Source organism: Saccopteryx leptura, chromosome 1, assembly GCF_036850995.1.
Source record: "Saccopteryx leptura isolate mSacLep1 chromosome 1, mSacLep1_pri_phased_curated, whole genome shotgun sequence".
Taxonomy (NCBI): domain Eukaryota; kingdom Metazoa; phylum Chordata; class Mammalia; order Chiroptera; family Emballonuridae; genus Saccopteryx; species Saccopteryx leptura.
In genome coordinates, this window is record NC_089503.1 from 302,638,234 (window position 1) to 302,650,512 (window position 12,279).

At 42.7% G+C, this 12,279-nt stretch overlaps 1 protein-coding gene across 4 annotated transcripts in view; it reads right to left on the bottom strand.

Annotated features, from left to right (window-relative positions):
• Positions 1–12,279, bottom strand: part of ANO2 (anoctamin 2) — a 345,301-nt gene that overhangs the window by 40,096 nt on the left and 292,926 nt on the right. The window lies entirely within an intron of this gene.

Below are 12,279 nucleotides of genomic sequence, written 5' to 3' on the forward strand. Positions count from 1 at the left end.
AATATCTCGACATGGTAAACATTTAACAGATGGCAACTATTATTATTTTAATATTAAATGTTAAAATATACACAAGAGCATAGTCATTACATAATTCTCATTAAGACAATACATAGAGAATGAAATGAAATGAAAGAGCAGCCTGCCAACTCTGCTAATCATTCTATGAGAAACTATCCGGAGATAGTTTGGAGGAGAATTAACAGCAGAGCAGACAGAATAATAGACTTGAAGAATTTAAAGGGATTTTGAAGTCCATGCTCTATCTAAATGCAGGAAACCACCTCCGCCCTCCACATTCCTCACACCAGATCATCCAGCCCCTGTGTAGCTATTTTCAGACTAGCACTCCTGTAACATCAGGCATCTCATTCTATTGTTAGAAAGTACTTCTGACAGTTAATGGAAATCTAATTATTCAAAATTATGTTCTAATCAATGTCTGTCTAATATCATTTGCCATCAAGAAGATGCAGTATAGTGAAGTGGGTCAAGTCTGACCTTTGAAGTCAGAAAATAGTTGTTTAAAACCTAGTTTCACAATTCACCGGCTATAGTGTATTGGGCCAGTTTAATCTTGCCTGACCAGGAGGTGGCGCAGTGGACAGAGCATTGGACTGGGATGCAGAGGACCCAGGTTCAAAACGCTGAGTTGGCTGGCTTGAGTGTGGGCTCATCCAGCTTGAGCCGGATGAAGTCACTGGCTTTAGCCCAAAGGTTGCTGGCTTGAAGCCCAAAGTCGCTGGCTTGAGCAAGGGGCCACTTGCTCTGCTGGAGCCCCCTGGTCAAGGCACATATGAGAAAGCAATCAATGAACAACTAAGGTGCTGCAAAGAAGAATTGATGCTTCTTTCCTCTCTCCCTTCCTGTTTGTCCCTATCTGTCCCTCTCTCTGTCTCTTTCTTGCTAAAAAATAAAAATAAAAAAAATTCCATAATCTTTTGTTTCTTATCAATAAGAAAATGTTAGCCATCCCACAGGATTAGTTAAAGGAAATAATCTATGTAACATGCTTCACTAAGGGCTTAGTACGTGCCAAGACCTCAGCAACTATATCTACCACTGTCTCTATCATCATCATCATCATCATCATCAACAGCAGCAGCAGCAGCAGCAAAGGAGGATATAAAAAATAAGATGAAATCCATGAAAGCAGAAGTAAAATATTTCATAATAAATTAGCAAGCAATAATTCTGTAATAATAGAAATTTAGAAAAACCCATATGAAGCCTAAAGATTCTGAAACCAAATACTGTGGAGCAGCTGAGACCCTATCCGTGAGTTGGGACAAAAAAAAAGAGGATAAAAGAAAAAAATAAAGAGAGAGAAAAGAAAAGAAGGAAAAAATGGAGGAAGGAAGAGGAAGTAGAAGAGGAGGTCTAGAATCAGAATGTATTTTTTTTTTATTTATTTATTTATTTACTTATTCATTCATTTTAGAGAGGAGAGTTAGAGTGAGAGACAGAGAGAAAGGGGGGAGGAGCAGGAAGCATCAACTCCTCATATGTGCCTTAACCAGGCAAGCCCAGGGTTTTGAACCAGTGACCTCAGCGTTCCAGATCAACGCTTTATCCACTGCGCCACCACAGGTCAGGCCTAGAACCAGAATTAAATGGAGACTTTTCTCCAGATAACAGTCATCAGAAAACTTAGATAAATATTTAGTAAAAAAATAATCATTTTAATTAAACATGGAAAATTGAACACATGCATATATCCCTATCTACTTCTGAAATGCTATAAACATGACAGTGAATGAATTATAAAATGTATAAAACCACAAAGTTAAAGAAAATAGTCATGAATAGAGTAGTGCATGAGAGTTGTAATGAATACCTTGGAAGATGAACATGGAAGATGAACATGGATGTAGGAGTTAGCAAAGCTGTTGTGGTTGAATACCAAGTGTTTATAGTGAATGACAGCAGAGAAAAGCAAGCCAACTCATGCTGCAAAATCTCAGAAAGGCTCAGAAATTGCAGGTACCAGGTATCACAAAGGCAGTGGGTAATGCACTGTTTAAGAAACAGTAGGCCCTAGCCTGACCTGTGGTGGCACAGTGGATTAAGCATCGACTTGGAATGCTGAGGTTGCCAGTTCAAAACCCTGGGCTTGCCTGGTCAAGGCACATATGGGAGTTGATGCTTCCTGCTCCTCCCCCCCTTCTCTATCTCTCTCTCTTCTCTAAAATGAATTAAAAAAAAAAAAAGAAACAGTAGGCCCTAATGTGTCTGCCCACCCATACTGCTCAAGCAACTACCATTTCCTAACATCAGCAGGAGCAAAAGTTTATTTGGAGGAGAAAATGAAGCAGGAAAACTCTAGATCAGAAAGAAATTCAATAAAACGTGAGGAATCTAAATATCAATAAACTCAGGAAAAGAGTAGTACAAAAAACATATAAATGGGCAATAAAAAAGATAAGAAAACGAATCAATCTAAGAACTCTAACATTTAATCAGAAAGAGAAGACTGATGGGCACACACTCAATCGACAGTTCAAATGCTGTATAGAAATATTTACCTGAAACCAAAACCATATGCTTTTATTAATCAATGCCAGCCCATTAAATTTAATTTTTTTTAAAAAAATTTCATCCAAAAAAACAAAACAAAAATGAAAGAAAGGAAAAGAAGACCAAGAAAATGCTGGGGAAGAAAATGCAAAAGGAATGTCCCAGAGGTGAAGGATATGCATTTTCTGATTGTAAGAACCTACTCAGCATAATGGTAATAAAACAAACAAAATAACATTAACTATGGAATTGCAAGACTCCAAGAATAATGAAAAGAATTCTAAAAGCTTCCCAATCCAGAGGGACAAACAGATTCTCTAAAAACTATTTGGAGCCAAAATGATATTAGAATTCTCATCATTAGCCCTTGACACTAGAAAATTCTAGAGAAATGTATTAATATTGAGGAGGCAAATGATTTTAAACAGGATTCTATACCCAGCTAAAGTATACATCAAGTGCAAAGGTAGATTAAGACATTTTCACACATTCAAGTTTTCCTAAAAGATATCCTTCAAGTCATCCATTCTCATGATACTAAAGGAAGATGAGTTTCACCAACCAAGAAAGCAAGAAAGAAAACAATATATAACCCAGCAAGCAGGGAATCCATCAGAAAAAGGAGGCATTGGATCAAACTCAGATTGATAGCTGTATTAACTGTTAAGTGAACAGTTCCAGCTTAAATAAGAGAATGGAGGATTCCTAGAATATGATCTCCAGGAAAAAAAATAAATGCAACCAACAAGACATCTGGTGTATTTAATGAGGTAGTCTAGCTGGAAAAGTGAATTCTTAACTAAAGTGTTACCAATATTGTATAATAAGGATTATGAAGGCAGAAGTTTAGGTAATTATGAGAACATCACAAAGAAACCTAACCTGGCCTAAAGCAGAAAAAGTTGTCCCTGAGGAAGAGATGTTTAAAACAACTAAACAATGAGAGATGATAGAAGAAGCATGGGAAAGAGAGAGAGTGGTATGATCGGCGAAGGTAGGTTCTAGGCCCATGGGAGATGTGCAATATGTTATATGTACAACAGTAAGGCAAATGTGAGAATGGCTCATAGAAAGGACTGAAAAGAGTTCAAAATACTTGGAGCGCAGAGCAAGAGAGAGAATGTGACAAAAGATAAGACTTAGAGATTAGGCAAGGTCACAGCATCGAAGGCCTGGTAAGCCAGTTTATGCAGTGCTTCAGGTGAGAGATTATGGTAGAGTCTAGTGATTGCAATGGATGTGAAGAGACATAGACAGATTGAGATGTGCTTAGGAGGTAGAGCTAAGAAACTGGTGGTGAACTACATGGGAAGGAAAGGAGAGTGAGAATCAAAGGGTCTTCGTGTGTGGATGTTTATACAGTTTTTTGAGATAGGGGACACTAGAGAAGAGGCATTTTAATGAAGGAAAGAAAGAGTTGTGGGAATGGAGGATGCCATGAGACAACTAAGTAGCAATGTCTAGTAAGCAATTCTATAATTGCGCCTAGAGCTCGGAAATAGGTCTGGGTTGGAGCTCAAGATCTGAGAATCATGGAGAGAGCTGAAACCTTAGAATGAGCACCACATGGGAATGTAGCAGAGCGGGGAAAAATACCAACAATTAAGGGATGGAATGGAAGGAAAAGAGCCTTCAAAGGGCAAAGAAGGAGAAGTCATAGGAATAGAAGGCCAACTGGAAGACCCTGTGGCAAAAAAAGGGCAGCAGGAGAGCTTCAGGGAGAACTTTGTGGTCAGCAGTGTAATACACTGGGGGAGGTCCAAAGCAAAGAGGAAGAAAAACCCGCAAATAATTCTTTTTCAGTGAGAAGAGGGTAGATAGTGAGACACTCCCTTATGCACCCCAACTGGGACTCACCTGGCAACCCCTGTCTGGGACTGATACTTGGAGTAATGGAGCTATTCTCAGCGCCCAGGGCCAATGCTCAAAATTCTTATGAACCCCTCCTTCTCAGAAGTTTCCCTCCTGGCAATCTCAGTGACCATTAAAAAAAAATTAATGCAGAAAGTCGCTCAAGAGCAGGATTTAACAGGCATCCTAAAAACTGTACAACATACAGATGGGCCCTTGGGAAAACTTCAGATTATGATTCCGACCGTATGATGCACTTGCTCGTTAAAAAAGCTCTTTTGATGTTGCCCCCTTATCCTTTTCATCTGCTATTTTTCCGTTTCTTTTTAAATGACAAGTCTGAGAAAGTCTGTCTGGAAAACTCAGCACCTTTTCTTTGCTTGTGCCCCACGCGTCACCCAAAGACCATGAGGAGTGTCTCTCACACCTGGGGCCTCCTGCCACAGGAATCTGAGCCCTGGGCTGTCATGCACAGACCCTGACTCCACGGGCATCATAAGCCTCATTAGAGAAGGCAGAACCAAGCCCTACATGGGCTGAAGAAGAGAAACATAACCTCTGAGCTATGTATTCCTTTTCTTGACACCTGACAAGGTTCCAATTTGTTCCTTAAACTATGGATTCGTGGCCAGATTGCATTGTATTTGAGAACACAGACCCCCTCTGCCTATGATGGCTTTAAAGAGAGACTGTTTTATGTCTTGAAATGTAATATTTTCCACATTTATGAAAAAAAAAGCAAAGTTTATAAAATGTTACTGTCTGTGTTCAGGGTTCTATCCCAGCTATTCTGGGATGCGTTCTTGTGCTTTTAATAAGGATAGGGATGGGGGTATTTTCCCTGTGGAAGTACTGCCCATCTGCTCTGTTCATCCCAGGCTTTGCCCAGGAGACACTCTGGCACTCTGGCATTCACCCTTTCTCTCTCTCTCTCTCTCTCTCTCTCTCTCTCTCTCTCTCTCTCACACACACACACACACACACACACACACACACACACACACACCTTTCTGAATCATACAATGCCCATTTCCAATTCTGCTTTAAGGAATATTGGACCTAGTTTGAGATAAAATTATAGTGAGGAGTTGGGACATCATGTGACATGTTTTAAAGCAGTGATTTTCAACCAGAGTGCCACAAGAATTTTTAAAACATGGAATACCTGACTATTTAGTCCCCGGCACTGACTGCTTTACCCTTACATTATCAAACCAACCAACAAAAAATGACAACATCCAACACAACAATAACTACCCAGTGTAAATGAATCAAAATTACAACTTTTTTTTTGTCTGATCAGCAAAAACATATTTTTTTGGTGTGCCACAGAATCTTAGTAATTATTTTATGTGTTCCATGAGGTGAAAAAGGTTGAAAATCACTGTTTTAGAGGCACCACACAGTTTGGCTCCAAGTGTATTTTGTGCAAACATATACGGAAAAGGAAAAGGTGGGGGGGGGGTGAGAGGGGAGGGGATGAGGGAGATCTCCAACAGTGGACTCGGGCAATAAACAGTGTGCCTTCAGATTCTGCCTTGCGGCTCACCATGCGGAAGTTATCTCAGAAGTCACCGACGATGAGCATTATTCTGGGGCCCGTTTGTTTAAGGCTACCTGGCTCCTCTCTGGAAGGCGGCCGCCACAACTCTGTCAGCCCTAGAAGCCTGGGTGGTATGAGTGGGAATTATCCAAGGCCAGACCACACAGGCCTGGGAAGCATTTTGTTTCTCCATCTCCTGGGTCTCTGAGCCAGACCTAGCAAAGGTGAGACATGCCATTGTCTGGTGGAAGGTACCTGGACAGAGCTGGGCTTCCAGGGTGGCCCTGTCTTGGACACCTGCCAGTATTTAGGGGTGGATAAAGCGGAGAGTCTGAGAGAGCTGCAGAGTTCTTATCCGAGGTCCTACAGGGCGGCTCTGCAGGATTCTCAGGCACACATGCTCTTGGTGCCGGCCTCGTGGAGAACCAGGGGGATTAAGGGTGAGATACTGCTCTGAACCAATGTTCCCAGCCAAGGACACATTCCACTAGCAGTACATGTGACACCTTTGGAAGGTCTCTCCACTTGGCCTTGTATCTCATCAGAGCTCCCAGAAAGTTATTCCCTTTCCTGCTCTCATTCAGGCCCACTGCCTACGGGCCAGAGAAACCCCAGTCTGCGCTGGCCTTTCCTTACCACCCTCCATGCCTGTACCTCTTCCTTTCAAAAGGAGAATGCAGCTCTTAGGCTAATGTCATGGGTTAATACGGCTCTGCTCTTATTGTATTTCTTTCTATTGTTATTTGCTATTCATGGTAACTGATGGTGTTCGTTGTCCACTTTCAGAACTGTTATGAATTTAAATTAAAAAATGATTTGGTGTAGAGGAAATTAATATGCAAACAGCTATTCATGTAAATATGAGGAAAAAATTTAAAAGTTGGCTCATAAATGATTGAAGATTGGGAAAGTGTTCCAACTCAAGAAGTCTGCTAGATTGGAAGGTTTGCCAAGCTATCAAAATTATGGTTGTGGTAACCCTGCTGGGATGTAGAGCATCGGCCTGGCGTGTGGATGTCCTGGGTTTGATTCCCGGCCAGGGCACACAGAAGAAGCACCCATCTGCTTCTCCACCCCTCCCCCTCTCCTTCCTCTCTATCTCTCTCTTTCCTTCCCACAGCCAAGGTTCCATTGGAGCGAGGTTGGCCCAGGCACTGAGGATGGCTCCATGGCCTCCGCCTTAGGCTCTAGAATGGCTCTGGTTGCAATGGAGCAATGGCCCAGATGGGCAGAGCATCGCCTCCTAGTGGGCATGCCAGGTGGATCCTGGTTGGGCACATGTGGGAGTCTGTCTCTCTGTCTCCCTGCTTCTCACTTCAGAAAAATACAAAAAAATACCCCAAAAAACTATGGTTGTGGTACTTTTTCTACACATACACACACACTCACACACTCACTCACAATTTAATGAGAATGCTGTACCCTCAAGGGGAGACATAAATTATAGCGGACTGCCTGACCTACAATAAAGATCAGTTAGACAGTCTTTCACATTTTAGAAGTTTCTTTGGAAGAATGTTAGAAAATTGCTCTCAGAAGCAGTCAATGAATACTATCGACAGTCCATCTTAGAACTATATTATATTTTTACTCCAAATAGTCTTATCTAACATGATCACTACCTAACTCCTCAGACTTGCTTCATTATAAAAATAAATCAAGTCTGGTCCCTAAGATTAATATTCATCTCCCTTGGGGAAAACCCTTGAGCCAGGCTCTGGAGGTACACAGGGCTATGAACCAAAAGCCAGAAGAGGAAACTTGTATCCTGAGTTGCTCTCTTCAGTCCACTCCCTAGACTTGCAACACTTACAAAGCATCACTTGTAAACATAGAAGCTAATGAGACTCAGCAATACCTTGGCAGTCAGAAATCGCCAAGAAGGGCTCTTTTTTTTCCTCAGATATCCATATGTCTCATTTTCTAGATAGCTGAGCCTGTATCCAAGCTGTTTCACATAACCGTGTTGGATAAAAATCTTTCTAGAATAACTTTCCCAATGTCACACAGTGAGTATTTTGTAAGGCCTGGATTTAAACCCAGATCTGTTGGACCACCTTGTCTCTGTCCTGCAGAGATGTGCTGTGCTTACACAATAGAGCTAAAGACCATGGGTCTAGTTTTCATAATTGAGACTACTCCTTCCTCACTGTCAGGCTCAACTGTCATTTCTCTTTGGACTATAAAGGACCCCCTGTTATCCTCTTGCACGTTTCAACTCTCACATATAAGGCTACTGTCAGGTGCTGGACACTGGATTGGATGCATCCAATTTACTGAGACTAGGTTCTGCGTAGAAAGTGGAAGATCCACAAATCATAATCATAGAGATTCCATGTGGCCAATCATAAAGAGCTTTGGAGATAAAACACCTAGGATTTGGTGTAAGAACTTTTGTTCTACATCCCTGAATTTAACTACTTAATTATGTTGGGTGTGTCCTTTAGCAGACTCGAAACTGAAATGAGAAAAAACAGTTTGAAAGAGAAACATTTGGAATCAGCAGAGACTGGCTTCAATTGACTAGAGGAAAGGTTCACAGAATGTCCAAGCTGAAATGAGAATACCTTAGAGGTGGTTATAATGCTGTCATGTTTATCACAAGATGAAGATAGTTGGACTTAGAGAAGTGACTTGCCCACAGCTTTATGAGTTACTAAGGGATTACTACCAGTTAACCATAGTTTATTAAACACACATCAAGCATAAACCAGAAAATTTAGCCTTCATGGAAATATTTGTTAGTTTCATCTGTTATGAAGCTGATGAAGTTGATGGGTAAGTGACATACCACCAACACACTGTCCAAACATATGCCTGAGTTCTTGCCTCTTTTACACTCTATAAAAGGCTGCTGGGTCCACAGTAAAAGAGCTAAGTGGTAGACCAGATGTCCAGAAATGAACAATGCCATCTCATGCCCACAAACTATATATAATTCCATCCAAAGCAGAACCACGATGTACTAAAAGGGCAGGTGTCTTCTCAGGTGTTAAGGGAGAATACAGACTTTGCATTGTAGCAGTGGTGGAGAGACTGGTTTCATAGCTTCAAAAAGGCTAACTGTGGCTTTGGTACATCTTTTTTTTATTGGTCTGCAAATGTTCTGGGTGTCTGTCCATAACCACTGTGGTCTCTCTGAGATGGTAAACTCCTGGAGAACAGCCACGATGTATTTCAGCAGCTTTGCTTGGTGACTAACAACGAGTGACTCTCAATCAGAAAGCTGGAAAACAGGGCAGTTTCAGAGGGCTCAGTTTCTCAAGACGGATGGTTTCCTGACTGATGACTAGCAGCCAGCTTAGGCAGGGAGGTCGACCAGGACGCCTGGACACTGACGCTTTCACTAATCCTCCCCCAAGAGAGGCACGAGACCGAGGGCTGCCTGAGGTGTCCCAGGGTGGGGACAGAAAACCATCCCAAGCATTCAGATCAATAAATGGTCGGGGGTGTGGAGAGCTGTTCTGAGGAGTAGGGCGGCAATGTTGAAGATTCCTAGTCCTTGAAGTAGAGCTCTCACTACAAAGGGTTTTATTTCAGGGTAAACTACATTTTCTCCATTACAACGTTAACTCTGTAAGTGTTTCTGAGGAATACCAAAGAATAGTTTTCTCTGGAGACCTTTCAGACAGATACAGCCCCCCAAAGAAGCAGGTGACTCTCGTATAGTTTTCCATGGGAAAACGAATTGGATCATATTCCTCTAATGGTTCCATTCAACCCAAGCAACCTAGGACTCAGCAATCTTTCAAGAGATTTAGAGAGATCCTGGGCTCCTGCGCTTGCCATGACCCTGACACACCCCAAGACTCTGATCAGGGAGCTGCCATCTCTGTGAGCCGTACTCTCCCCATCTTCAGCACCACCTGGGTCAGGAGGTGATTTTTTTTTTTTTTTTTTTTTTTTTTTTTTTGTATTTTTCTGAAGCTGGAAACGGGGAGGCAGTCAGACAGACTCCTGCATGCGCCCGACTGGGATCCACCCGGCACACCCACCAGGGGGCGATGCTCTGCCTATCCGGGGCATTGCTCTGTCGCGACCAGAGCCACTCTAGCACCTGGGGCAGAGGCCAAGAAGCCATCCCCAGCGCCCGGGCCATCTTTTGCTCCAATGGAGCTTTGGCTGCGGGAGGGGAAGAGAGAGACAGAGAGGAAGGAGAGGGGGAGGGGTGGAGAAGCAGATGGGCGCCTCTCCTGTGTGCCCTGGCCGGGAATCGAACCTGGGACTTCCGCACGCCAGGCCGACACTCTATCACTGAGCCAACCGGCCAGGGCCAGGAGGTGATTTTGATAAGCCTGAGTCAGTCTGTTGTTTGTTTAGAAAAAAAATATCCACACCCAAGAAAAATTGTTTCCTTAAAATAATTGCAGACCACCATGTCACATATGATGGTGGCAGCCTTCTCTCAAGAGGCAGACAGCCTGGAAGAAACCACTCAGCTTAGGAAGCCTTCTTTGACTGCTCCCAAATCCCTGGCCTTTATGTACTCTGAATTCTGACAGTTAACACCACTCAGAGAGTGACCAGTCATGTACATTCTATTGTATCTTCCAGACTTAAAAGATAAGCTCTGAGAAGGGCCATTTCATAAATGTATTATATTTTTAATTTTTTAAAAATTTAGTTGTATATAAATCTTGTGCTTCGGTTGAAAGGAAAATGAACAAACAAACCCCGGGCAGGCTGTTACTCTAGACTGAATGTTTATATCTCCTCCTAAATTCATATGTTGAAGTCTTAACTCTCAACATGACGGTAGTAGGAGGTGGGGCCTTTGGCAGGTAATTAGGCTTAGATGAAGTCGTGATGATAGAGACCCACAGTGGGATTAGTGCCCCTATAAGAAGAGGAAGAAACATGGAGAGCTCTCACTCTCTCCACATGCATACGAGGATGGGGTCATATGAGTGCGAAGTGAGGTGGCTGCCACCTGCAATCCAGGATGTGGACCCTCCCCAAGAACTGGATCTGCTGGCACCTTGATCTGGACTTCCCAGCCTCCAGAACTGTGAGGAATACATGTGTGTTGTTTAAGCCCACCAGTCTACTACTTTTGATAGAGTAGCCCAAGCTGATGAAGACAGGTAGTTAAAGTTCAGACTATAGTATTTGTGGGTATGACTCTTTGGTGTACAATTCTCCTCTTTTAATATCTGAGTCATGTGAGTCAGGAAGTAAAATATTTCTTGCAAGCCCTCCTGCAGTGTAGACAGTGTAATTCCTGGGTTATGTGGCTCAGAGCCTGGTTCTCTGATCCTTAAAGAATATTCTGTTAGCCACTTATTGTTCTTAAATTCCTTTGTTTCTTGAACTAGCCAGAGTGAATCCCAATGCCTGCAACTGAGATGGCCAATAATATGAACAGTTGGAGGGGAAAAGATTAAGCAAGTTTCTTCATATAGCAGGACTTCTCTGAACCACCAATGCAATGTGCATAGTCCATCTCCAAGAGAAAGAGAGAATGTGTGGTAGTACCTTCAGCTAACCCTGTGGGGACTGACTACTACAGGGGTCCCCAAACTTTTTACACAGGGGGCCAGTTTACTGTCCCTCAGACTGTTGGAGGGCTGGACTATAAAAAAAACAACTATGAACAAATCCCCATGCACACTGCACATATCTTATTTTAAAGTAAAAAAACAAAACGGGAACAAATACAATATTTAAAATAAATAACAAGTAAATTTAAATCAACAAACTGACCAGTATTTCAATGGGAACTATGGTCCTGCTTTTGGCTAATGAAATGGTCAATGTCCAGATCCATATTTGTCACTGCTAGCCCTAACAAGTGATAGGACGCGCTTCCAGAGCTGTGACGTATACGTCCCATGTCACCGGAAGTAGTACTGTACGTGAGCAACACCGTACTTTACTCCTCTCACTGACCACCAATGAAAGAGGTGCCCCTTCCGGAAGTGTGGCGGGCCAGATAAATGGTCTCAGGGGGCCGCATGTGGCCCGTGGGCCATAGTTTGGGGACCCCTGGACTACTGCATCCCTGAGTGGTTAATCTTGCAAGGGGTTTACAAAGAACTCCAGGTACAAATTGTCCATCTTGTCCTCCTGAGCAGAATTGGCTCAGCCTGTAGGTGCCGCCCTGGTCATCCCTGGCTGATGCCTGGCTGTCTGGAAATATCCCCTGAAACAGATTCTTCTTCAATGTCGTAAAGCAATAGAAATGAAAGGCACAACAGGTTAAATTTTCTTTAGCCCGAAGGCAGATTTTTCAGTTGCTGCATCCTCTTTTCTTTAGGTCTAAGGCCTGTGAGTTAGCATTTATTTTCATTGCTATCTCAATGCAAAATCTAATCGAAAGTCATGCTTCTATAAACACCTGTCTAAACCCACCTGGGAGGGGAGAGAGA